The 27,593-nt window shown below is 44.7% G+C and overlaps 1 long non-coding RNA gene across 1 annotated transcript; it reads right to left on the reverse strand.

The window, feature by feature from the left end:
- Positions 1–812: 812 nt before the first annotated feature.
- LOC111938438 (uncharacterized) lies at positions 813–27,593 on the reverse strand. The gene is made up of 3 exons (XR_002868993.2): positions 27,503–27,593; positions 2,105–2,153; positions 813–871 (listed from the first exon to the last, which is right to left on the reverse strand). It is a non-coding gene; the product is annotated as an uncharacterized LOC111938438 (long non-coding RNA).

Consider the following 27,593-nt stretch of genomic DNA (forward strand, 5'->3'; position numbering starts at 1 on the left):
GAAAACTGCTGAGCTCCACCATCTGGGCTGCTCCGTGGCAAGGAATATGCTTTATTGGCATGGCTTGGAGGTTTACAAGCAATCTTCTTGAAGTTTTAATGGTTGCTTGGGTGATTTATCCTGTCTTGAGAGTCAGTGCTGTTAGGAGGCACCCAGTTCTTGAGCTCTCGCCTTCCTTTATTATGAAAACCTTTAATCTTTCCTACATGTCCCATAAATAACCCCATTATGGCCACACAGAGAAAATGGAACAGTCCCCATGTAAGTTTGGACTTTTTGCTTCACACTTTTATGAGCGGCTTTAACTTCACGAGGGGGATGCTAAATACACAGCAGCAGGAATTCAGAGTCTGAGGGGCAGGAAAGTGTCATACCCAATTTTTGGCTTTGCAGCCACCAGGCCCAGCACCATTTTCCAGGCAGGACTGCTGGCATGGACACAGGCACAGCCTCCTTCAAATTCTCAAGGGCATCTCGTGCTGCTCCAGAGCGTTTGGTACCTCAATATCTGATGCCTCATCTTTCTGTCGCATTTATTTCAGCCTGCTCTGTGTGGAGGGCAAAGGGGACGCCTTGGGATGTGCACTGACGGAGTTAAAACTGTTTAAGAGTTAAAGAGTTAAAGGCAGCAGAGCTGAGCTTCACAGCAGGAGAAGTGTTTCACTCAAGATATCCCCTGCATGTATTTCAGACCAAATCCACAAACCCGAAGGAGCTGCAGGAGAAGGGAAGGTGGTGCTGGATCACCCAGGGAAAAACTGAATAATGGCTCAGGCAGCAAATGCTCCAAACCTCTGGGCTCCACATCATTGCTGGCTTTGTCCTCATCCATCAGATGGAACTTTCTGGCTTTGCCTCAGCTCAGGCACTTCTAAAATGCAGATTTTAGACAGTTAAAGACATTTAGACAAATAAAGACATTAAAGACAATGTCGACTGGTAGGTCTATCAGAGAAAAGGTGGTCAGCTCTAGTACTGCTATTTCTTTCTTCAGCTTTACAGATTCTGCCCCCGGGGATTTTCTTTAACAAAACCTCATCCCAGTTCACCTTTGGGACTATGGTTACCACAGCCATGGGTGGGAAGCATGAGCCAAATCACCCATAAGGAGGGAACAATTAAAGAATTTGGCCTGATGCTTCATGCAAAAGGAGATTTAAATTAACATAGAGCAGCAGAGAGCCTGAGAGGAGGGATCTGTGATTGAAGAGAAGCTCTAAGTGCATCTCTCCAGCTAATTGCCATCTCAGAGATTGTAAAAAAGAGAGAGAGGGAGACAGAAAAGGACTGGAGGGCAAATTACAACTTTGGAGTAGGGAAGGACTAAAGTTAGAGGATGCATGTGAGAGTTATGCAGAGAATTTGCAAAGGGTTGGGCAGTGTTTTATGGAACATTTGCCCTTAAGTTTTAAATATGTCCTTGGCTGGGTAAGGGGGATGGGCAGTGCAGGCTCTGAGAGGTTTCTCTTTTTGGATAGAGGACATTGGATTTGAAATGAGATAGAAGAAATGCCTAAGGTATAACAATAATATATTAAATTAGGCCATCATTTCCTCACTCACAGCAGTCCTGAAGCCTCAATGTGAAGCCCAAAGCCAAGCCCCAGTCCCCCCCCAATATTCCAGCCAGATTTCCCCCCTTGCCCAGAGCACAGCCATTGTCCCCAGGCAGAGGCAGGAGCCCAGAGCTGACAGACCAGTGGCAAACTGGCAAACCCCTTAAATAACATCCCAGATAATCCCAGCAGCCTTAATCAGCACCAGCTCGGTGCTGCTGGAAGTGCATTAGTACACAATGGAGATGGGGATGCTTTATCAATATTCCCAATAAATTCTCCAGTTAAAATCTAATCATAAACCTATAGTGCTGGAATTCCAGAGGTTCAGATTCTTAACCCAATGCATTTGCTTTCTGTCCCACTTTGTTATCTTTTCTCACAAAGAGATTGAAGCAATTTGGAAAAGGACTTTTTTTTTTTTATTTTTCCTAAAAATATTTTCAGCAGCTAATACATTCAAAATCTGGGATATTATGGGTCTGTGTACTCCTGCAGCATGGAATAACCACCATATTAAATTAGGATTTTAGTTGTACTTATCTTACATATTTTTATCACGTGGATCATTTTCCCCTTTGTGAAGCTCAGTACGATCTGTGGATGAAAAAGGGACTTGTCATGTCAGCAGTAAACTTATTTTTCCCTTCAGATGAAGTGATTGTGGTAAAGGAAGTTCCATGAATGACACTCAGCAGCAATACTAGTGCATTTCCAGGCTGGGCAGCTGGCTCTGCAAGCAGCAGGAGGGTACCAGGCTCTGGGTGAAGAGAAACCCAGCACAAAGGAAACACATCTGGCCTTGCTCCCTCCCCTCGAGTGCATCCACAGGGAAGGGATCAATAACCAATCCTGCAAAATGAGTTACCTTCATTTGCATTAGTGAGAAATGGTCTGTTTTGGGGGAGAGCAAAGCAGACCCCAAAGGCAGCCCCATGTCCGTGGCAGGGGAGCGTTTGGGGCTCTGCTCTCCTGGTTTGTGCTGCACTGATGGCCGAGCTCAGAGCCTCAAATTCTCAAATTCTGCCCTGGCTGCCAGGATTCAGCCTCCAGAGGCAATTTGCTGGGATAAAGGCAGATTATACAAATTAGCAATATATTATCAGATGCTTTCAGATATGGAGACAATCAACTTGAACAAGCTGATCCCACAGACAAACCTGCCACAATCTCCCCCAAAGTTAATGTTCCCTCTTTGGGGCTCCCACCAGCTCCACCTGGGGCTGTGGTTGGGGCCACACAGTCTGTGAGAGCTGTTTACTTTAACCCAGCAGCATATTCCCATAAGTCTGGGGCTATTTCCCAATTTTGAGGATGGTGTGGGGAGGGGATTGGGAGCTGATGATAACGGGATGGAGGAGATTAGGCAGCTAAGCCATCCATTTTAGTTCCAGTGATCAAATTTCACAGTCTTTATCTGAAGCACTGCCCAGCTAACTCTTCAAGTGAGGATAAATGAGGGAGTGCAGCTATAACCAATAACTTAATGCCTGTTGATCACCAGCACAAAATCGCCATCTACCCAGAGGTGCTGGGTCTTTGTGCTTCAGAGTTTGATCTCATAAATGTTTATTCTTGTTATCTGCAGAATTACTTATGGCAAAAAGCTCTGCTCCCACTTGTGATTGCAATCTCAATCTCGGTGCTCACAGCAAGCATGGGGCAGGGATGGGGATTGTTAGATCAGGGAGATAGCAGGGCCAGATCCTGCTCTCAGGCAAACAGAATGCTCAAGGTTTGAATAGAAAATGCTGTACTGGACCATTAGGTAGAAATTTCTTATCAAGAAGAGTTAAAAACCAGCTCAGAAGAATTAAAAGTCAGTGTTGCCCAGACGTTTTACAAGGAACTGTAAAAGCTTAATACTATGGGTGCAAAATGCTATGAAATACAATTAAATGTTATTAAGCTTTTTTATGGTAAGTGGGAACTTTTCCTTACAAATAGTTTTTAACTAGCAGCTTTCCTTGTTTATCCTCAAAAAGAAAGGTCTTTACATGTTGTATTTAAAACTGAAAATGCAGTGTTATACATATTAACATTCTTTGAAAGCTCCCAAGAGTTTTCCAGACCTCCCATAGGTACCCTGAGGGGAAAATCAAAACCACATATGGGGAAGTGTGGGGGTGAGAAGAGAAAGAAAAGTTAGTTCCACGTGGACTTTAATGCATCTAATCTCAGGAGGCATTAAACAAACCAAAAAAAAAAAAAAAAAGTGCATTTTACAAGGTGAACACTGCATTGATTTGATACTTTTATATCAGAAGGAGCTCAATTAATCTGATTCCAATTGACTGACAAAACATCCCCACCTTTCAAAACCAGAAGCAACTACCATAGCAACAAAACATAAATAACTGTACACAGCAAAGCCCACCCTAACAAAAGCTAATGATGTGCATTGTTAAAAAGGGAAAAGATTTTAGCTGAGGTCCCCAAAGCTTCTGAGATGTTCACAGCAGTATTTCTGTCCCAGGAAAGACTCGAGGTCACTTTTAAATACAGATGGTGATTTGATCTTTGTTGTTATTTTATTCTAATGATTACATGCTCTATAAACAGAACTAGACAAGTCATGTTTCTTGTGAACTGCTGAAGTAATAAACAGGTTATTTGAATTAACCCTGCAGGACTGGCTGTGGGGAGGTGGGATGAAATGAGAAGGTGGGGAGGGAAGGGGAGAACAAACACAAAAACTCCACGTCCCTGTGCCTTTGCTGTGTGGCTCAGAAGCTCTCGTGCAGTGCCAGAGCTGACAGGAGCAGCACTAAAGGCATTTCCCAAGGATTTCCACGGGCACTGGCATCACTGGGACGCTGCCAGCGTTGCCATTGGCATTTGTAACCCAGAAAGCTGGTTTTTGTTTGCATGTGGAGGGGGAGATGTGTGTTCTGGAGCTCTTGGTTAGTGTGCCACAGAAGGTAATGAGGCACCTCTGGATCTGAGCAGCCTCAGCTGCCCCCCAGAATGAACAGGGGTACTCAGGGGTACTGCAGGGCCTAAAGTCAAGGGCTTTTGTGCATATTCTATCACACTAAAATCTAATTTTCAAACGAGATTGGAATCACTAATTTCCATTGTTTTGCTTTAAAGAAACGCCACAAACCAAAGCCATGAGAGCAATAATTCCTGCCCAGTTTGTTGGGAAGGGATGACACCAATTTGGGCTCCAGGGCTACCTTGGCATTGCAGCAATGGCAGGAGGTGCCTGCCAAGGGACTGTCCCCTGCTGCAGGGACCTCGAGGCACATTTCCAGATGCACAAATCTGGCCAGGACAGGGATGTGACCGTGAATCTGCTGCTGCCCAGGCACCTGCTCAGCAGGACATGACTGAGACCTTCCTCGCTCTTCCCTCAAGAAGGAATTTCTGGAGCAGGAATGTTTCCTTATCAAGAGCAGCAGCAGCTTTCCGACAGGCAGACTCATGACTGCTGGATCAGATAAAGCAGCTATGGAATTTATATTGTCCCCATTAGGGAGTAGCTGAATATGATGTGTCACAACAGCGTGCTGGCGTTGGGAAACATTGAAATCTGCACATTTTCCTGCACAGAGAGGGAAACTGAGGCAAAGGGAGCAGCGAGGTTGCTCCAGGTTGCCCAGGGATTTTCCAGCTGAGGGAGGACATGAGCACTGTGAGTGTCCTCAGCCAACACTGGGTCCTTTCCCTCTGCTCTTCCCTTCCTGCATGAGCACTGTGGGCTTTCCGTGGGTGCTGGAGTCTGGGGCTGTGCAGAGCACAGGGGAGGTCACAGCTGATGGACAGGGCTGGCAGGGTCTGCAAGGGGCCACCTCTCATGCCCAGTGGAGGAGCTGTGCCTTGCTGTGCCTTAGGGAGGGAATCAGGGATTCCAGCAGCCCGTGGCTGGATTGCTCCAGCTCTGGTCACTGCACAGCACAGTGAGGCTGGCCTGCAGCTGAGAACTGCCCAGCTCCTCTCCCTGGGAATGTGGCACCTCAAGGGTCAGTAAAGACACCAGGGGAATGGGCTGGGGTAGAGGCAGCTGTCCTGACAGCAAACACCGCTCTCAGAACCACCAGCCATCCCCAGCCCCACCTCAGCTCCCCCTTCCTCACCCCACACACCGGCCCGGAGCATCGGGACCTCGCTGTCCCCTCTGCCAGGAGCTGAAGCCACACCTGTGCCAGGGCCTGGAGGAGCAGCCAGGGAGCTCCAGGAGGCACAGCCAGCCCCAGGGCTCTGCTGCCTCACCAGGGCCACCAGATGCCCATCCCTGGCAGCCCTGCTGTCTCTGTGGCTCTCAGAGCTCCCCGAGCTCCCCAAACCAAGCTCTGGCTCTCCCCGAGTCTCTTTGGCTGCTGCACGACCACAATAACGGCAGCTGAGCCTGAGAAGGGCGAGGAACACTGAATTAACCCCACAGCTTTGTGCTCACAGAGAGATCTTATCTGCGCTCAGCAAAATCATTTTTGTGCGACAGGAAGAGATAAGAGAATATGAAAAACATTAGACGTGTATTTCCACCGCTCGAATTCGGATGTGCAGGGCTCTAAAGTGTTAAAGGGCACTTTCTTAAGAGATATTACAAAAGATATTGCCAGCCTAATCAAAGTTTAAGAAACAGGCTTGCTCAGGCAGCAAATTAGAAGTTGATAGACAGCTCTGGCAAAGGTAAAATTATTTAAACTCCAGCAAAAAATTGCCAAGAAGTAATTGTTGGGGTTTGGTCATGCTAAGCAAAAGCTACTGAATAAATGTAACTCTTGGTTTTTAATAGCCAAAGTGCCTCTCTATGGAGAGTGAGATCACACGTGTAACGTGGATGATATCATCACGTGGATGTTGTAAATCTAGAGATAAACCCGCAGCCTACATCTGTAATCTCTGCTTTCTTTATTTCTTGAAAGACAAATATCATGTTTATGTGATTTAAAAACCCCAGAATACTCCCCCTGAAAACTTATGAATCCTGTCTTTGTTCCAGGTGATTGTAACACTTCAGAATCAGCCAAACCATTTGGTGTGTGCGTGCGAGAGTGGCGAATGAATTTTATTACAGCTACAAAACAGATTTTCGGGAGTCGCTGAGTAACTGCGAGCAGATGAAAGGGAACCAGCTGAGATCTGTGCACTGCAAATTGTTTCCCCATGATTAAACTATTTCATCCTCCGGGCTAACATCTCTGTACTTGTTTGGCAACAAGTGATAATGTTGGTGATAAAAGTCCCTCCTGGATGAGCAGGGAAGGATGAGAACAGTTATTGGTACCTTTTTTTTGTGGTTAGTAATCACTTCTTTTACAGGTATTTCATAAAGTACAATGAAATATGATTAATTTAAATCCTAATAATAATAAAGATACTAGCATTGTCCTACTGCAGCTTCACAGAAGCTGGTGAGGAGTTTCTAGAGCTCTGCTTGAGGAAAATGCTGAGAGCACTCTGTTGGTATTTAGTAAGTACAGTGTGTGGCTGTCTTCCAGTTTGGTGAATTATTTTTGCTTCAATAATAATTTTTGGGGGTTTAATTAGGAATAATTAATGCAGATTATTTGTTTTTACTCACAGCAAACCCTTGAGCCAGCTACTAGACTTACAACTGACTCTACAGAGGGAAAGAAACATTACTTATTGCCCAGGGTAGAAGTTAATTAATGTGTTGAACAAATGCTGATCATTGCTTTGTTTTTAACGTTTTTTACAGTGCTACATGTTGGACAGAGCACTGCAAACCTGTGGGCTGGATTTTCCAAGGTGAGTCCAGCCCAAGGCTGTGCATTCATGGTTTGCTCAGTTCAGTGAGAATTCAAAACTTTGCAAATCAAATCACAGCTGCAGGTGCTGTCACAGCCTGAATTTTGACCACTACTTAAAAATATGGTTTGAGCCATGTTTCAAGCATTCCTGAATAACGGCTTAATTATCAATTCAAATGTTCATTTTCAGCCACCCCAATTTACAGTTTAGGCTCCATTTGCGTGCGCGTGAAAACTTTGAAATCACCAGCTTCAAGAAGAGCAGATAAGCACAAAGAAAGATTTTTTTGAGGTATTTAAAATCAGATAGAGATTTAGAAAAAGAAATAATCAGAGGAAGCTGATAGCAATGGAGAATCACTGCTGCAGGAATCTGAGCAGTTGGAGCCCCAAATGCTGCTGGACACGAGAGCCCCTCATCCCAGCATCCATGTGGGAGCGGGTGAGGCTCCTGGGAAGCTGCTGCCTCACCAGGGAAGGTTTCTGTGCAGCCTATTCAACAGCAGAACTTCTGCTCCTAAATGGTTTTCAAATACAGTTCATTTTCATGGCATGATCTTTAATGAAAAGTGCCTGCTGAGTGCAGTACAAACCATTTGGTGCCCCAGTGTCAGGGGAGGAAAAGAACAACATTCAGTAAAGCTGAAGGTTTTTATTATCACGTCGTAAATGAACAAATGGCATCTGTCAATACAAAGGAACTCATAGGGGGTATAGAAAGGAAGCTTAGTTATTACACTCAGGGTGTGCTGCTGAAGTGACAAACTGGAGTTTTATTAACATGCCAGTTATAGATCTCCTCTTCCTCCCCCAGCGCCCCAGCCCTTTCCTTTTACCTCCCTCAATTTGGTCCATACCAGGGCTGCTGTAAAACGAGCTTTGCTCAGCTCAGCAGCTCGTGCTGGAAGCTGCAATCATCACTAGGAGCAATTAAAAACTGGGGGGGCCCGTATTTGGAATTCAGACCCGGCCCCACATTCAGCCCCTCTTTGGGGAGCATCAGCACACGGGATCAGGAATCTCCCGGAGCACTGATCCCATCAGCGTTTTCTATCTGGCCAATAAACATCTCTCACCGCACTGATAAATGAGGAAGGTGTTTATGAGCTCCAGGAAATGTTTATACCAAGAGCACCAAAGCCAGGGATGGGTTTGCTCCCAGCAGCGAGGAGCTGGAGCTGCGGAGGGAATGGGAAGGGAGGCTCAGGGGGTGGCAAGGATTTTACAGGGAGGTATTAAGGTTTTCCTCATAAAAAGGGGTTAGTGGCCTGCAGCAGGTGTGGCTGCAAGCTGGCAAACAGCAGGCAGGGAGGCAGTGCCCGGGGCAGCCCTGGGGACCCTGCTCCCCTCCTGCAGAAGGAAATGGGGTTGGAAGTGCCCCCCGCGCCCCGCTGGGATAGAGCCCGGCTGCAGGGGCACAGCAGGAGCTTTTCTGGGCCGTGGAAAGGGGAAACCTGGGGCTTCTCTTTGGAAAAATTGTACAATTAGACCTACAGTAGAGTGAAAAGAGCTTAGCGGGCCAGAGAGAAATCACATTGGCAAGCGTGCAAATACAGGAGGTTGAGCATTTTTAATGGGAGCAGGAAAATAGCAGAATCACTTATGTGCTTTCCCAGCTTTTTCAAGTGCAGGGACCAGGCTGCATTTATGACCAGCGAGCATCAGAGCTGCATTTAAAGGGAGGCATGAAAGGAAGTGCCTTTCAGTTATGATGGTAACCAGCAATTTCAGCCTGGCTTCCCTCACAAACTGCCCCGAGCACCAAGGCCAGCTGCCACTGCTGATGGGCTAAATGCAAGCAGGACTTCCCCACCGTCCCCAGAAGGAAGGATTCTGTTCCATGAAGCCAAAAGATCAAATAGTGAAGCCAGGAAATTCAGAGGATGCACAAACAGGTCTAGATCAATTCGCAACTCAGACTAAGCTTGTAAATTCGAGGCTCGCTGGTGCCTGGCAATACTGGGGTGGTTGTGCCCATCCTGGACTGGCCTGGTGGATCTCCTCCTCCAAAGGAGCATCTTTAGCTTCACTTTCTAACACTAGTAGGGTCCCCGAGGTTTGTAGGGAACATTACAGCTCCCAAAGGATGTGTTGTCCTGCTGGGGATGATGCACGAGCAGCCCCTGTTGCACCTCTGGCAATGAATTACAGCCCTGAGGTTTGGAGCAAACTTGTCACAAGTGGAAATTGTGCAGACACTGAACAGACTGCCTGGGATAACACCTTCTCATTATCTTCACCTTCACCTCCCGATTCCACCTTGCTCTGACGTTATTAATGGAAATGTCTCATGAAAAGAGAAGTGCATCTCTCAGCTAGGCTGTGATATCAAAGAAAAAAGCCCCCCAAAAGTTTGATCAAAGCCTTTTGGAGGCTAAGCTACATTTGCAGAGATCCTGCCCTCAGCTGACAGCTCTGGGTGGGCACAGAGCCCTTTCACACCTGCAGGGAATCTGTCCCTGTGACTTGTCCACAGCCTCTTGTCACAAAGAGATTTATCTGAACCTCTGCACAAAAGCCACGTTTCCTTTCACCCATGGACAAATTAAAAAGCCTCTTAAAAGCAGAATAATCTCAGGGATGTCACCTTTTGTAGGGGATGGCTTTATGTGCCCATTTCCTTCTGATGCAGACTGCTGCTTTTACAGCTTAATGACAGCAGCCCTCAGCTCCAGCTCTGCAGAGGGAGAACAAACCTGGGCTGGGACTGGCCTTCCCTCTCCTCATCTCACAGAACCCCCCCAGACCTCTCCCTGCTCCGGGAACACACACTTGGGAATAAACCTGATCTGTCCCAGGCAGCAGAGCACTTCTTCAGCCCTGAATGAGCACAGGACATTGAGGGGCTCCCAGAATATTAATGCAGGAATCTTGCCTGAGTAATCACCATCCTGGAGCAGTGTCACTGGGTGTCTGGAAAAGCAGCTGCCCGTGCCCTGCCAGGGATGTGCTGACACTCTCAGAGACAGGAGCTTGCCTTCAGCAGAGTTTTAACTCAAAATTATCACAAAATGCTGAGGAATGAGATAAAGATTGGCAGGCTGCTCCAGCAGCTTGCTTGGTTTTAGTTTCACGTGGTGGAGATGAAAGGGATTGAGTGTCTTTGGCACAGGAAGGGCTGGGAACAAACTGCAAGGTTTGTTTCACATTTAAAAACCTGCTTTATAGTAATTTTTTTTGGTTGTGATCATTGCCCTTTTGGTTCTGCCCACTGTAAGGGATTTACTTGCTGGGGGGAATCTTACAGAAAGAGCAGCTGTTGCACGAGCAATGAAATTAATGAAGGTTTCTTGTGTATTTCTAATAAAGACTGAATATATCAGAGCCCTTTCTGAAGTTTGGAAATAAAAATGCCCTTCTCTGATATTCAGCCCCTCTCATGGAACAAATCAAAATCTTTGAGACTTCTGCCTCCCCCTCAAATTCAGGTCAGACCAGGCAACAAATCCGAGAGTTGCTTGGGGTGAAATGTCTACAGACACCACGTTACCACCCGGGTCTCCTCTCCTGCATAAATCAGGACCAGGCTTTAAATTAACAACCTGTAATTTATAGAGACTTTCTTTATACCATGGGAACTAGAGGCTGTGAGAAGAACAGTGACTGTTCCTCTAGGTGCCACACTGTGACCAAAATGCTCCTTTTGCTGGTTGTTCTGCCCTTGCTCGTGCAGTGCTTGGAGATGGTTAATGAGTTAATTATTGTGAATGAGATACCAGTCACGTAAAACTTGCCTATTTTCTCTCTTAATGGAGATTTATACATAACATGCCAAAGCTCCTTTTGTAGCTGATACGCATGTGACACAGTCACATGAGCAGTTTAAGCACAAAACTCTCCCCCCCCAGATTGTCATGTACAAACAAAGGAAAAATCCATTCAGTTGAGAAGGGGGAAAAGCTTCAGCTGAGGGCTCCGGGGTTTTTTATTTTAACGAGAAAGTAATTTTTTGAATCATGTCAGGAAAGGGGGTTTTATGAAAGAGAGCGCAGACAACACCATCCTTATCTAAGGACACTAAAATAAATAGGGTGAGAGCACCCAAAGAAGTTATAAAACACATAAACTGTGCTGAGCACAAGCTTTGTGACCCACGGTCATCTTTAGTGCACTATAGTGACTACAAAAGGGATATAAAATGTATGGAGCTTTTTTCCCCTTTTAGCTCATGCAGTGGTAAATTGTCTCGTCCTGCTGATACATTGCTGATTGTCATGAGTGATCTAGAAATGAAAGGAACAAACACAAAACAAATCACTGAAACATTTCACACCTCATCATCAAACCCATGTTCAGAACTCTTTTGTTGTGCTCTACCAATAATCAGGAGGGGACAATCAGCCCATATATTCTTTATGAGAGGCACTAAAAGTTCTGCTGGCACTGGATAAATCTCTGGTATGGATTTCTGCAATCTGTAATCTTTTTAAGAAGCAAAACCAATACAGATTTATTGCTGCTAACACTTAACATCTTTTTTAACAGTTTTCACCTACCAAACTTCACAAATTATTCCAAATGAGGGAAAACATTCTTGTGCAATGAGTATAGCCTGAACCTGTAATATCTTTTTCTTTTTACACAAGAAAACTGAAGCACTCAGACAATTTCTGTACATTTCCCAGCACATCTAAGGGTACACTGGGAATCCTCCCTCTCCTCTTGGCATCTGATAAATAGTTTATTTTGCCATCTGTTTAAGGAACTTTTCTTCTGCCCTTCAGTGGCAGCAGTGTTGGTTTTCTGGGACAGGCTCACTGCAGTTAGGGCAGATCAGCTCAGCCCCAGGCTCATCAGGGCACTCCAGAAGCCAGACCAGCCACGTTTGGAGTTAGGATTTCCCACAGTGCCACTACTGACATTCCCAATCAGAGAAATGAATCTGCCTCAATCTCTCCAAAAGCCTCTTGGCGTTGCACTAAAATTGCAGCAGTGGCCAGTCCTGTCAGGGCTGAGCCCAGGACTGTCCCTGGCAGCACTGCCAGGCTGGCTTCAGACATCCAGGAGCTGGTGGAGAGGAGGTGGCACCTCAGGACATCCCCAAGGTCACCAGAATTGCAGTCTGAACCTGGGCACCTGCTTCAGACCTCAGCTTTTATTCCCCTTCCCAGGGCTTGGGCCAGGCACAGCCTCCATGTCCTGAACTGAACAAACCAGCAAATGAAGATATCATGACGTGGTTTTTGTTGAAATTTAAGGGTTTCCCCCCCCAGTCTTTTCCCTCCCTGTCCCCACACGGGCTGTGCTGGCACACAGAGGTGACAGGAGCTTAGCCAAGCATTTTTATGTGCATATCATAGAAATAACAAGTGATTATGGGCACCCTGACATAAATTCCCTGGCAGATCCTGTGCTGGACAGAAACTCTTTTTTCAGTGTAGCTCCTTCTCCTTCAGAGCTGGGGAAACAACCTCGTTTCTCAAAAAGGAAAAACTCCTACTTACGTTGAATTGGAAGAAATTTTGTGTAAATCTCTCTTAGCCTCCCCTGCTCCTCCTGCCATAAACTACAGCATTCCTTTAAGATTTATGAAAGATGATTTGAGTGAGAAGCGAATGTCTCTGCAAATGACTAACTGACCTTCCACCTATGATCATGACCCTAAACCAGATGAGCCTTTTGAAGAAATATTTTGGGTTGAGTTAGGAAATGGCAGTGTAATTGAAGCAGACTTGGTGGAGCTGTTCAGCTCTCAGGGAGGACAATGCCATGGTTGGGAAACCTTTGCCCACTGCTTTGTCTCCTGGACTGAACTCAACAGTTGATTTTTGTCATGCAAAACAAGACGTGAGGAACTTCTCAGACTGAGATGGCAATAAAAAAAATGAGCCAGTTCAAAAAAATTATTTCATGTCAAGAAAATAGTTTTCATCAGGTCTATAAATCAGCTGGAAACTGAAGTACTTGAAGTGCTTTTTTGATTTTTTTGTTTGTTTGTTTGTTTTTAATTGGTTTAGAGTGTCTGTCCATATTTCTGAACAGGGAACACTGGGCATCCAAGGGTTTATCTTTCAGTCTCACCAAAGGTACCCAGATATTCAGAACATCAGTAATGCCTGGGTTAGGGAACTGCACAGAATAAAAAAGGAAGAGCCAAACATGAGAAACATTTATGGAGACCATAAATGATGACACCTCCAAATCCTCAAGAGCTGCTAGGCCAAAGGTCTCAAACACAAGTGGGGTTTCTGTGATCCCCAGGAAACAAAGCAGGTTCTGCTCAGGGCTGTGGTGCCAGGGGCTGGGCTGTGCTCCTCACTTTGGGAAAAGGACTGAGTGCTGAGCAGCCCCTTCCACTCCAAACAATGGGATTAACTGGGAAAAATAAAAACCTGGAAGAATCTCAGACTTCATAAAGGGATTGACTTGGGCAAGAAAGTCTGCCATGAGGAAAACTCTCTGTGTGAGCCACAATGAGTTTACAGACTATCACTAATTAACCCAATTTACAAACTGGAGCTCAGCCAGTGCCCTGGGCAGGGAGAGCAGTTTGCATCATCTGAGTCTGGAACAAATAAATTTCAAACCATGCAGTGGGGAGTGATGTGCACAGACCTCAGTGGCACCAACACTCCTGACCTCCCTAGGCTTATTTCTTGCTTTCTTTTTCTTAATTTTATTTTTATTTTCATTGGTTAAGTGCAGCAGTTCAGATTTGCATTCATTATTATTGCCTAAATAGGCTAAAATTCCAGATTTACTCTTTTTGCATGTTTTAAACAAGGGGAGGGGGGAGCCAGTGATTTATCACAAACAGCAATAAGATACAGCCACAGTGCAAGGTCTGCTTAGACATTTTAGTCATATGACCTTCATCTTTGCAAGGATCTATTGTTACATTCCATTTATTTTTGTCAATATTGACATCTGACCATGGACACAAAATGATCTTTTTTCCCTGCCTATACTCTCCTGTCCAACTTTGCATTAAGAAAGCAATTCAAAAGCCTAATGCATGGAAAGTGAATCTTTTGTATTCACTATAATGCCCAATTTTTCCTTTGGAGTTACCAAAGCTGTCCAAACAAGAGCTAGATTTTCCTTTTCAGGAGAGAATAATGGAAACTTTAAATGAAATCAGAAGGTTACTTGACCTGCTAGAAACTCTGAGGTAAAACTGATGTGAAATTATAATGTGAAGCCATGTGAGTCTGTTATATAAAACATAGGAGTGCATTATGCAATCTCATATTTTCAAGAGAGCTAAAGATGAAAAGAGCTCAGAAACCTGCAGTGATTAAGGCAGCTGCCAAACTATCCTGTGTTGTGTTGTTGCCAGGATGGGAACCTGAATATCATTTTATTTCAATTTACTCACAGTGAAAGATTGATTAGAAATAATCAATCTGTCCAAAGGCCTTTCAAAGGAGGGAAAATCTTGCTGCTTGCAGCTGAATTTCGCTGATCAGGATGAGTCCTGAGTGCATCCTGCTCTCCCCAACATTTCCATCAGATTCCCACCTTGCAGTCCTGAGCCTCAGCAGCATTTTTCTATTTCAACTCCTGCAATGAACTGTAATTGCAGATATTTGGAGTCCAGCTGTTTCAAGGGCACTGGAGAGCTCTCAGAAAGCAGTGATTCCACCCAAAAGAATTCAAACCCTCCTTGGAGGTGTCTTCCCAACCTTTGGTGGGAGAGGATAGGGAAACAGAGAGGGGAAAATCTGACTTTCATGCATTTCAGCAGATCTGACCCAGGGCTGTCCCACCAAACCTGTAATAGAGAGGAAGTTGGAATTTTTGCTCAAAAAAAAAAAATTAAATCTTTTTTCCTATAGTTTTCAAGAGAAAGCAGAATATTTTATGAAGATGGTTGGTAACATGTGAATTTTTTCCACACAGTTAGTGCAAGCTCAAGCATTTCCCAGCCTTATCCAAATGGGATCACAAATCTGGCTTCATCTGCCTTTCCCTGAGAACTTTTTGTTTTACATTACAGACAAAAAAAAAAGAAAAAAAAAATTACAACAAGTTAATTTTTTTAAATGAACAAAAATTAAAGGAAGGGTGATACTGTCACTGCAGAGAATGGTGTTTGCCCTTTGAGTCTTTTTTTCTTTCCACATGCATTTTGCAACCATTTCTTTGGGATGAATCCCTTCTCTCCCCCATTCTGTGCATTATGTTGACAATGCACAGAATTGCCAGACAGTTTTGTCGCTTATGCCTCAGACTTTACTCATCCTTTGAACCCTGCACCCAGTAAAAGAAGTTTTTCTTAATAAGTAGTTGTTCATCCTTTGATATGCACATCTGGATGTGCCTCTTATCTGCAGCATGGTAATGCTGCTTCCTGAAGATAGTGATAAAAGAACAACTGCAAATAACACACACACAAAAAGAATGAAAAAAAAAAAAAAAAGCCCAAAATGCTTTCAGATTTCTTTTTTTTTAAAAAAAAAAAAATCCGTGTGGAGAAAAAGGGAAAATAGTCTGTCCTCATTTCTTTGGGCTTTTACAATAGCAAAACAAACACAGGCAGGCAAAAGGAAAAATTTACATCTAGAAATCCACGGCATTATCAGTGTGATGATATACAAGGCATTTCAAAGTCTTACACAGCTCAAAGAAGTCTTGTTTTGAACTCACTTTGCTACCTAGAATAAATCAGGCCAGAAGTGTGAATAATCCTAATTCAACCCCCTATTTCCCAGTGCAGCTGATGAGGAGGAACAGCCTCTGCATCTGGGGCTGCCTTGTCCCAGTCTGCGCTGCTGGGCTGGATTTTGTGTCACGGCATTCCTGCACTTTCAGGATAAAACTGTTCAGCATCACTTTAATCACAGCCCCAGCAGTCCTGCAGCCACTTCCCAATCTCAGTTTCTTCATCTGTTTTCACGGCTGGATTTGAGGATCCCCCAGCTCACACAATTCCCTGCCAAAACACCCCTGGAATCCTGCACAAGGTGGCATCTGCCTTTTCCCTCACAGCCTAAAGTGCTCCAAAGAAAAAGTTTCCAGGGCCCCAAGTTCAGCCAAATTCGCAGAAATCTCAGTTTTCCCCGTGCAGCTGAAGGGATTCCTTATCTCTGTGAATATTTCACAGCTGCTTTTCCCCGGCACAGATCAGGAAATAGCAAATCAAACTTTTTTGGGGCTGCACTGGGTCGTTAGCCCTGGCTGCTGCATATCCTCAGCCTGGCCTGGATGAAAGGTGAACAGCACAAAGTAAAACTGGGGATGGAGGTGCTGAATGCTGCAGGGATGTGGTGCTGGACCCTTCCCAGCCTTACAGATAACAGTCATGAATTGATCCCTCATTAGTATGCAGCAGGCATGGGAAAATGATAAACTCCTATTAACACTGTCATGGCAACTGAAAAAATGGCTGCTTTGGAAGAACAAGGTCCACAACAGAAGAAAAGCAAAGGCCTCTTTCCTTTCTTCTGTTTGACATCTGTTGTTTAACATATGAAATTGTATTATAGTGCCACACACTAGCACAGGCATGGTTAAAGGGGTGGCAGTGATTGTTATCATTATCAGCTCCTATTTGCAGGGCTTACGTGGCTCATCTCGGAAATTTCGCTCTGGGCTGTGACTTGTCATACAGGATTTCAGCCCAGGGGCAGCATTTATTGTTCAGATTTCGGCTGGATTGTGGCTGAGCAGAGAAGAAAGAGAAAAGTTGTCCTTAATTCATTCTCCTCGGGGACAAAACCTCAGCAAGCGTACTGTACATTTTCTTAATCCAAATTAATTGAAGTGCACCTCTCAAGAAACTTAGAAGTCAAAGATCTATTGAAAAATCTTGGGTGACTTAATTATTTAAATCAAGTATATTTGTTTATGACACTGTTAATGTATAATACATGTATTTTATATTAATTACAGTATTTTCATAATCTACTGAGTTTCTTTCCAGAATGAAGAGTTTGTGCCATTCCCAGCCGAGCTCATTGTTCAGAAGGTGGATTTTCACCCCCTGTGGATAACACCTTGTGCTGTACCTGACTGTAATTCTGGTGACCTTGGGGCTCAATTCCCTTGTTTCTAAACTGAGGACAATTACCTACAGCTATAAAATGTTTCATTTGTCAGCCCATCTGGCAAAATAAGAATTGTCACGGAGTCAGAATTGATTGGTCAGAGATCCCCGTGGCTGATAATTACTGTCCTTTCCTCATTAGGGGAGGCACAGGAGGGAGAGCCATGGTTGTGATGCTGGGCTGGAGGGTCCTGCCCACCTTCCCTGCCTCTGGAGCCCTCCTGGGACAAATTTAGCTCCTTCAAGCCGGCACAAGAGACTCCTCTAAACATGGAAAAGGAGGAAAAACCCAAGGCAAAGAACCCAACAAGCTGTCAGCACTGAGGATCTGGTTTAGGCTCTGCTCATTGTCTTCACCTCCGTGCATTTGGGGCAGAATGGGACAAAGGCCCCATCCTGTTTTCAGTTTTTAACTGCAGCTCTCCCTGTCCCAGCCAAGCACACACATTCCCTCTGTCTCCTCTCTCCTGCCTGCAGCAGCGCTCCAGGATTTTTGGGCACTTTTTATCCCACGTTCTGCTGTGGGACACAGCACCAAGCAGGACTGGGTGTCTCTACATGAGCTGCTCACCATTTACATCCCCTGCCTTAGACATCTGCATCTGTTACCTTTGGAAAGGAGCTCTGGAAAAACAAGACATTTTGCTAATTATGAAATTTGTGTGAAATAAATCAGCCGGTATCTGTGAAATTTGGTGATTAGCATGTCAAAGAGCCTAAATATCATCTGCATCCTTCAGAGATCTCTAAGAAATGCCTTTTTTTTTCCTGTGCACCTGCATCTATTAATTGCTTTCCCACAAGAACTCCCTCTCCTCGAGACTGAAGCTGTGCTGTGTGCAGATAAATACACAGAGGTGATCTAATTTAATTTCCTCTCATTAATAGCCTTCCTCCATGGCAACATATCAACATCTCAGCTGTGACAATGAGGACACCTGAGTATACACATAATCTGTGCAGCCTCCTTATGGGCAAGAGCCTGTCAGGCTTATTAAACGAAATAAAAAGAGAATTTTTAAAGGTGTTTCAAGCAGCTTGTGGAGAGTTTCTCGATCAGGGTTATATTTTGAGCAGGGTTTACAGGCAGTTGGAGGGAAAGCTAAAAGGCAGGCCTAGGATTTTAGCTTTTTATAGCTGCTGGATCTTCATTATCCCTGTAAAGATCTTAAACAAAGGGGGAGAGGCTCTGCCTCCTCCCTGCACAGCTGAGGGTAGGAAAGGGCTGGGGCCAGAGGTGTGAACCCAGCACTGCCACCCTCCCATTACTCTCACCCAGTTGTTAACTACAATGCTGGGCTATTTAAATGCTAATATTATTTAGTATGCAACAATCATTCAGGTTGGAGTCCCGGATTTTCTGAGAGGAGAAGAAAAAAAAAAAAAAAAAAAAAGAAACTTTGAAAACGTTTCCTTACTGTTCCCCAGGCCAGCTCCTCACTTTTGGATTTTGGGAAGGAAGTGCTGGCAGTGCCTCACAGTTGATACACGAGGTTTTTTTTTAGTTTTTCATGCTTTCACCTTGTTAAATATAGACATGTTTTGCTTTTCTCTATTTTTCTGTCCTTCTCCTGAGTGCAGGTTTGCAGATTTTCTCTGTGTCAGATCCCACAACACTCCTCCCCTCTCTCTGTTATTCTTCAGGGGAAATTTGGAAACGGAAAACCCGTCACAAATGGATGAAGTGCAAGCCCAAGTTGAGTCCCATGGTGTCACCCAGTTTGAGAAGAGGAAGAAGGAAGGTCACAGCCTTTGTGGCTGAGCAGTTGTGAGCCAGCAGCTCCCTGCCAGGCTGTGGGGAATATCCCAGCACAGAACCTGCTCCTTGCTCCCATCCCAGGGGCTGGGCCAGCCAGAACAGCCCCCACTAAAGGAAATCATCGCTGGCATTACAAATAGCAGCTCTGGAGCTGAGCTAACACGCAAAAAGGACACCAAAATCTGCTGCTGCCTGGGGAAAAGAGCAAATCCAGAGGCCTTAGAGGTGGCTGAGCAGGGTAACAGAGTCAGGTGAAGACTGAACAAAACCCACATCCATCCTTGCAACACTGACATCCATCCTGGATTTAGAAATTCCTTTCCCAAAATCACCTCTTTCCCTTCAACTTCCAAAAAAAAAAAAAAAAAGACATTTTGAAAGGGTAACTGCTCCCCTAGTCTCCAGCAGCTGGTGAATGAAGGAGATGCTGCTGTGCTGGCCAGGTGGAATTGCTGCCACAGTTTGAGGAAAACTTTGCTGTACATGAGTCACTTCAAAGCACATGAGGGGTTTAAGGAGCCTTAGGTCAGCTGAATCATCTCAGAGGATGCCACACTTCCTTCAGTCTCTGATGAACAGTAATTCACATCACTTCAGAAAACCTGAGGGGAACCAAACCCTTTAATGAGCTGATTTCAACATTCAGGTTTTCCCCTGCTCTCATATTAATAGGGACCTTGAAGGCTGCAATGGCTGTGATAAGATATTTGGTTACATTGATGTAATGTACTTTTTCTTATCAATATGCAAACAGGACCCTAATCTATTTATCTCCTCCACATTTCATTTGGAGGATGGGGGTTGTTTGAAGGCTGCTTTCAAACTTTTGGTATCTAATGAAACCAAGTTGCCTTCTAAAGCAAATAATAATAGTGATGTGCAGAGGGGATTGTTTTATTTCTCAGGAGTGTTTTCCAGGTTTTATCAAACAGCTTTTGGGGGAGCTGCAGAGGGGGCTTGTGTCAGTCACCCACTGCCAGCACCCTTGGCAAAATAAGGGATAATAACAGATGGATGTCCCTTGGGAGAACTAATGGATGAGGGTGAGTACATGAGAGTCTTGGGTTTTCCAAGGGGAGAAATCACTTTGGAAGCTGCTGGGAGCCAGTGACATCTGGACAGCTGCAATCAATTCATTTCCAGCCAACTACAGTGGTTTGGATTGCAGGAAACATTGATCTGGGTGATAACAGCTCCTCAGTGCCATCCACCCCTCCCTTTCTGTGCTTCTCACTTGTCCTGTGTGTGACTGGAAATCCCTGGCACAGGCAGAGCTTCACAAACACTGAGCCTTGGGGCTGAGAAGGGAGCTAAAGAGAGCAGAAAAAGATAAACTGATTTTTTCTTTTCCCATCCATTTTCTCTCTCATCTATTCTGCTGTTCCTTATCCTCACTTAGCAGCCCAGAATATTTTTGGTCCACCAGATCATTGCCAAGTCCCACACCTCCTGCAAGTGGAAGCACAACACAAAATCTTGGGCTTGCAAGAGAGATCAATCCCCTGTCCTCATATTTTCCTGATTTCTTTTAAGGCAGGTCCTATTCTAGTTTTATTTGAAAGAGCAAATCTTGCTTCTTGCTCAGGGGAAAAACAAACAAAACAAACCAACCAAAAGCCACAAGAGGGAAAGGCACAGATATCTTTTATGTCTCAGCAGGGAAGACCCAGAGGCTCTTATGGTTTAAGGACCATCTGCAATCCCCCTGAACTCATTGTCCCCAGGCACTCACAGTTATCCCTTTCCTCTTTAGGCTCTTCTTTTCCAAATAACAGCAAACTGAGGGTGTGTATTTTCTCTCTGCTTATCAGAGGATCATTTGAAGTTGAGCCATCTAATCCAAAAGATTTTTTAGCTAAACAAAACTCCTGCACTTTATTGACTTGGACTGTGGCATGTCCCCAGAGGCTGAGCTGGGGCTCCTGGGCAGCCACCGTGCCCTTGGGGGGTGCAACCCTCCTGGCAGGTACCAAATCCTATAAATTCTGTATTTCACTGCACAGTTTTCACTGTCTCTCTCTGTTGGGAGATTCTCTGCACAACTCTGAGCTCAGCACAGTGCAGGCCCATGCTTCTGTTTCATCATTCCAACAGCCCAAATATTTATTTGAAAAATATCTGCAAGGAACAATGCAGTGTTTGGCCTGGGCAAAGAACTGCCACCAGCAGCACTTTGTACCTTATCCCTCTGTTTCACAGAATCCTGGGGCCATTGGGGTTGGAAATCAGATCAGGTCCCAGCTGTGCCCCATCCCCACCCTGTCCCCAGCCCCGAGTGCCACCTGGGACACCCCCAGGGATGAGCACTCCAAAGCCCCCTGGGCAGCCCCTGACAAGGCCTGAGCTCCCTTTCCATGGAGAAATTCCTGCTGATGTCCAACCTATTTCCTCTTGTATAATAGTGACAAAACTCTCCCTTCACTCGCAGTCTGTTCTCACAATAAACAAGAAAAGACTGCAATATAATATTCAGAGATCACACAATGGCCTCTTTGCCAGTTAAGTCTTTGGTTGTTTTGTTACTAAAAAGCAAATGTTTGCATTGCTCCATTGAAAGAGAATATGAAATGTGCAATTTCTGCATCAGCAGCAATTCAGTGCAGGACATGTGACAAACCAATCCTGATCCTGACTCCTTTCACACCATGCAGTCCCCAGGTCATGGAACCCCAAGCTTCCTTGGACAGACAGAGCTGTGGTCATGTAGAAATACACTTGTGAACATTTCTGCCTTGCCTTGGAGAAATCCTTGTGGGGCACGACGCTGCAGAGTGTTTACAGTTGAAACACTGACACAACACGGCCACATTTCCATACAGTGTATGGGAAACACCTGGCCCCGAAACTGCCGCCTCAAAACTGCTGTCAGCCTTCTGTTTGTCAAAAGGGTATATTTATCCTCTGACTTTTTGTCATGACCTCTGCATTCTGAAATGAATTAAAGGTTTATGTGCAGGAATGCAGGGAGCAGGAAATCAGGAAATAGCCTGGGAAATGGCTTTCCTGCCCCGTTTCGCTGCTTTACGTACTGTAACGTCACGGACAGCGAGGTTCTGTCACTCTGTGCTGGCTCCTCGCTCTGGGGTGTCACAGCACCCTGTCCCCTCTCCTGGAGCAGCACATGCAGAAATCAAAGGCTGTGGTTTATATTTCAGTACGAGAGAACATTCAGATTTCAGTGGTGACTCCTGTGGTTCACTGGCCACGTTTGACACAATTAACACTCACTGGGAAGCAGCTGCCCAGCTCTTCTAAAAGTAAAAGCAGAACCACCAAGTCTAGCCAGGAGGCAGAGAAGTCACCCAGCACTGTTATTGTCATGGACTGATTTCTCTGAGGAACGTTCAGTGTGGAAGAAAAGTTTGTAAACTAAAAGTGCAAGAAGAAAATTGTGTTTTGTAATCGATTTTTTATTAGACTTCTACATTTTTTAAGCACTACACACCGAAGAACCAGGTGGGCAAAGTGCATGACCTGTGTGGTGCTTAACAGCCTTATTGAAATGCATTGAAATACCCTGGTGGGGGGAATTGCTCAATCTGTCTCTCCATGGTAGCAACAATAAATTGCCTGCATTATTTTCAAGTTGCAGCACTGAAGTAAAGGATATACAATTTTTAAAAAGGCAGAAAAAATAGTAATAAAGAAAGAAAACAAAGAGGTTATACAGTAGCTGGATAATTTCCATGAAAACTTATTATTAGTATTTTCTGAAAGTGTTTGGTGGCTGCTGTTTAGTAGAAAATGGAATCTCTGGGTATCTTAAACATCAAATCTCTTTCACTCAAGTACTTCAATATGAGCATCAGGATTCAGCCTTAAATTAGCTTCACTTTGGCTTGGCAGCCTTTGGAATTAAGCAACATCTGTGGAGCTCAGTGGGAACAGGGAGAGCTCTCAAAGCAGAACTCAGTAATCACTCTGAGACCCTGAAGTCTTATTGTCCTTCCTGCTGAATTTGACAGCAATTATCATATGTAGGACAGTAAAAAAGGCCTTTTTCTCAGCTTTCTTAACAATATCCCTCCAAAGACAAAAGGGCCAAATACTACAGTAAAGATGATCACAAAATGTCCATCAAAATTGTGTTCAGCTGAGCTTTTCCTTTGATGACAATGCTGCAAACAAATGCCACATCTACCCACATCATTCAACTCCCTCCTCCCCAAAATAAATCTTGCTATTTGTTCCCATAGCTGAATGGGGAATAAAAAAAAAAAAAGAAAAGAAAGAAGAAGTTAATTTTTTAATATTTTGGTTTCTATGCCTTTGTTTTAAACAGCTCAGCCAACAGGACTAAACCACGGAGGTTTTCATTTGGCTGTTTAAATAGAGCTTTTGGGTGCCTACAGGAAGCTCCAAAACAGGAATGTATGTTTTTATGCAGTAATTAGTGATTGTTTAATATACCAACTGGGAAGGCAAAGCACAGCATAAACACGTAATTGTTACCAGGCAGGGAGAAGTAAAGCATTAGGAGATAGCATAAATAGTCAAACGTGACCTCCAAAGGTCAAAAGAGAACTAAACAATTTTGTCACAGCACTTGCTTATTTAAGTCAATGCAAGTCCAATTTCCTCTCTGCTGCCTTGCCTGGTATTTTATACTGTCCAGTATTATTCCTATTTTCCAGGGACACAGGATCAGTTGTCCTGAGTACATTTACAAGTTGTGTGTGACTGTTTAGAAGAATAATCCACAGCATTTTGTGAGTCAAAGATGAGTATTTTAAACACCACGCCACTCAAAGCACTGAGCTGAAAATGTCCATGTTATATTAATTTCTAGCAATGATTTACTGAGGTCAATGACAATAAAAATGCAAGTCAGCTACAGAGGCATTTTGTAACCTCGATTTTTTTAACCCCCTTCATGCCACCATGTACGAGATTACCCTGGCACTGACTAGCAATAAAATTTAAAATTTAATCTCTGAAACAAACGATTTTCACTGAATTCATTCATGTTTTGCCCCCCCTCCACTCCCTCCTGAGAAAGAATCCCCTTTCTATTGCAATGCAAGGCTAGGATTTTACTGTGGGGGAGTAGCCCCTATGCATGAACCACATGGAAGACAGGATTATTTGGTTACACTTTAAAACATGTTCATTTTTAGACCCTGCTCTTCATAACAAATAAGGCATTTTATCCTCATATTCTTCTCCTTTTTTTTTCCTTTTTATCCTTTTCTTTTTTCTTTTTTTTTTAAAAGTTTCCTCAGAGTGATTATAAAAATCACTTAAATCCTGAAGGGGAACTATGCCTCAGTGACAAAACAAATTTGCCACAAATCATTTTACAAAAGAACAGCAGGACTTTAGACCAAACTCGGGAACTGTTCCTATTCATCATTCATTTGTTTTGGAAACTCCACCCTCCTCCTGCCATGTTCAATATCTAATTGGCATTCTGACACTTCAGATAACTAAACATCTGCTGCATGGATGCTTCTTAGAAGTCTTTTGTTCTTTAAGTTGGAGTTCAAGGGATACAACTCACCGATACACTACATTCGTGCCATTGTTAGGGCAACTTCTCTTCCTGAATGGAGAGAAAACAGTCAAATAAAAGCATTTTGCACAAATACTTCCCCCCCACTCCTCCTGATCAGCTTCCTAAGGGGCTGGTGTATTAAAATTCAGATGTCAGAGTTCTGCTGCTTCTTTAGGAAGTGGGGTCTGTCTTTGCAACCCTCCTGTTAAGAGCTGTTGACAAAAGGTTAATTTCTGTTGCAGTGACAAGTTTCATCACCAAACAGAGCTGGATATAGACTTCATTTGCTACTTTTAATTAATATAGTAGTTCAATGAATGTAAATGAACAAGGTGGGTATCCAGCACCCAGTGCTGCTGCCAGACCTTGGGAGTTCCTGTTTTGAAGGCAGTTTGGAACACTTAGGTCAAAAGATGTCCAAGACCTGTGAAGAAAAATTTGCTGGATCAGGAAATAAATCACAGGTGAAATTTTGTGAGCAAGATTTGTTTCTGCTGCAAGGTGCTCCTCAGCCTAAAGGCTCAGTTATCTGATTCATCCAGCCAATATTGTGAATGTATTATCTGTATTTTAGTAGCTTGCAGAATTTTCAGGGCAGCCTCTGTGTGCTGGGCCCTGAGGAAAAAGCCAAGACAGGGAGAACTGAAAGAGGAGGAAGGCACAAGTTGGTGCCTAAACTGTGATGAGTCTTGGTAAAACCAGGCCTAAACCCCACAGGCTCCTCCTGCTCCACCATCAGATGTTTCACAAAGTTGTTCCCACTTAATTGCAGCTGGATCTGACTCACCCATCAGACATTCCCCTATTCACAACTCAGCAAGGACATTCCCTTCCCAAGCATGGCCCTCATGGCTAGAAACACGTTTTTAAATGCCTGAAAGAACCGGGCAAGAAGAACCCAAGGCCAAAGAGGTGCAGTCATCAGGCAGTGGAAATGGATGGGCTCCACAGACTCTGCCAGGCTGAGCAGCTGCCCAGATGTGCAACTTTCCCCTGCCTGCCCAGATTTCCAAACCTTGCTTGATGCATTTTTTTTTTCCATTTTTTTTTCCCTTCTGGGAAATCTAACCCTCTCTGAAATCAAGCTGCTGCAAACTCTGTGAGGCAGGTTACAGATAATGCCCCTAAAAACCCACTGTGCCCACGCTGCTGCATGAAAAAGACTGCTGAATACACTGCATAGGAAACAACTCACGTCATTGTTCTTCTGCACACACAATCACTCAAATGATGCATGTAAATAAGAGATTTTATAGGCACATTCACTTTGCAAATCCTTCCCATCTATTCCAAAAGAGCCACATTGTAAACATTAACAGGCTGATCATAAGCCTGAATTTAGCAGAAAGGCTTCCAGTAACACATGAGTGGGACTGAATTAGCCAGACTTCTGTATTCCAGATCCCTCACTGACTACCAGCCTCACACCCTGGGCCTGCCAAGCGTTCAGTGTGCTCAAAATCGCTTCTGTAACATCTAAACACACTGCACAAGGAGCAGAGGAAGGGGATGAAATTGTGCTATTTGTCCAGATAGAGAAAGAAAAAAATATCATCGCTACTTATTAAAATTAACGTGTCTGCAGGAACTGACAGAATGCTTAGTTCACAAAAATGTATTTGATACTTCCCTGTGCTATTTTTGAGGGAAGACTGGGTGGTTATAAAGAGCCAGATGAGACAGGTGAAAGTGGAATAGCCACTTCTACCTCCAGATTACTACAGCCAAAAGTGATCTTGCCCCTTGACAAAAGTTGATTTAATTCACTGTGGATGAACCCAGACTGGCAGGATGGAATTTGCATATGGATTTGGGAAATCTGGATTAAATTCCTTGTTTTCCTAAGCAAAATCTCTGTTGATCTTGGCCAAGTATTTCAGCCATTGGATTTTCAATTCATATCATTTGGTGCTGCTGGATGCAAAGAAAGCTTGTACCAGAGCATGAAACAGCAAATCCATCCCATTTCCCTTCGTGTTCCCAGGGGATCTCCTAGTACACGGCTAGGATAATTAATTTCTCCAAGTAATTTTAGAGAAGCCATCTAGCTGGAAGAGCTCTAGGCCAGGAGTGCTGGGAGCTGTGTGTGCCATGGCTGCAGTGCTCAGCCTGGCGTGTCCCAGGACAAAACCAGGCTGCAGTGCTCCCAAATCACTGGCATGGCTCCCACACGTGTATTCTGAAAATTGTTGGCCCAAAGCACCACTGGAAGTGCTTTTCCTGTTGCTCCATTCCCCCTCTCAGGCCTGCCCTCACATCCTCTCTCTGGATCACGTTCTGGACGTGGCTCTTGGGGCCTTCTGTCAGTCTGTCCAACCCACTTTCCCTTTTCTCCCCCCTGCCTTTTTTTCCCCCTTGTAAAGAAGGGAGATGAACATCTATGTCAATGAATCCCTGACCTACATAGGCTGACCCTGAGGAGTCAGAGATAATACACGAGAGTAAATGAGGTCAAAAATGGAGAAAAGCCCCCACATGGTGAACTTCCCACCGAGGCTTCCCGCCAATCCCCGGTGAAGCTCCAGCCTCTCCGTGGCCTTTCAGCTTCTTTAGGCAAACTTTTTGGCAAGTTTTATAGCCAGAAAGGGTCACCCCAGGGAAGATAAGGGGAGATTTCCCCGTGCTCTCCCTCCTGCACCCTCGGCAGGGCCGACACGCTCGAGCGGACGTGACAAACTCGGTTCTGCTGAGGACAATGCTCGCCATGGCCCCGCAGCCTGTGGGGAGGGACCCCGCTGTCCTGCCTGGCAATCTCGGCCACCTCAGGGTGCCCAGCCAGGGAAAGCCTGATCCTGGATAAAGATGGATAATCACGGATCTGGAGATCACCACACAGCCTCAACCCGCCCGCCTCAGCTGCTCGAACCTGGCAATGAGGGCCCTGTGCGAGCGCGCTGAAACATTTCATCTGGATCACACAGCCATGGCCAGAAAGCAGGAAAAAACAGCAAAAATTCTTCACAAATGAGGGCTGAGCAGTTTTACCTGTTGCTGGCAAAGCAACGGTGTCAGAATCACAGCTATTCACCCATGAGGCAGGCTCCTCTGCTGCTGCTAACACAACATCCAGGTGTTA

This window comes from Cyanistes caeruleus, chromosome 16, assembly GCF_971803275.1.
Source record: "Cyanistes caeruleus chromosome 16, bCyaCae1.hap1.1, whole genome shotgun sequence".
In the NCBI taxonomy this organism is placed as follows: domain Eukaryota; kingdom Metazoa; phylum Chordata; class Aves; order Passeriformes; family Paridae; genus Cyanistes; species Cyanistes caeruleus.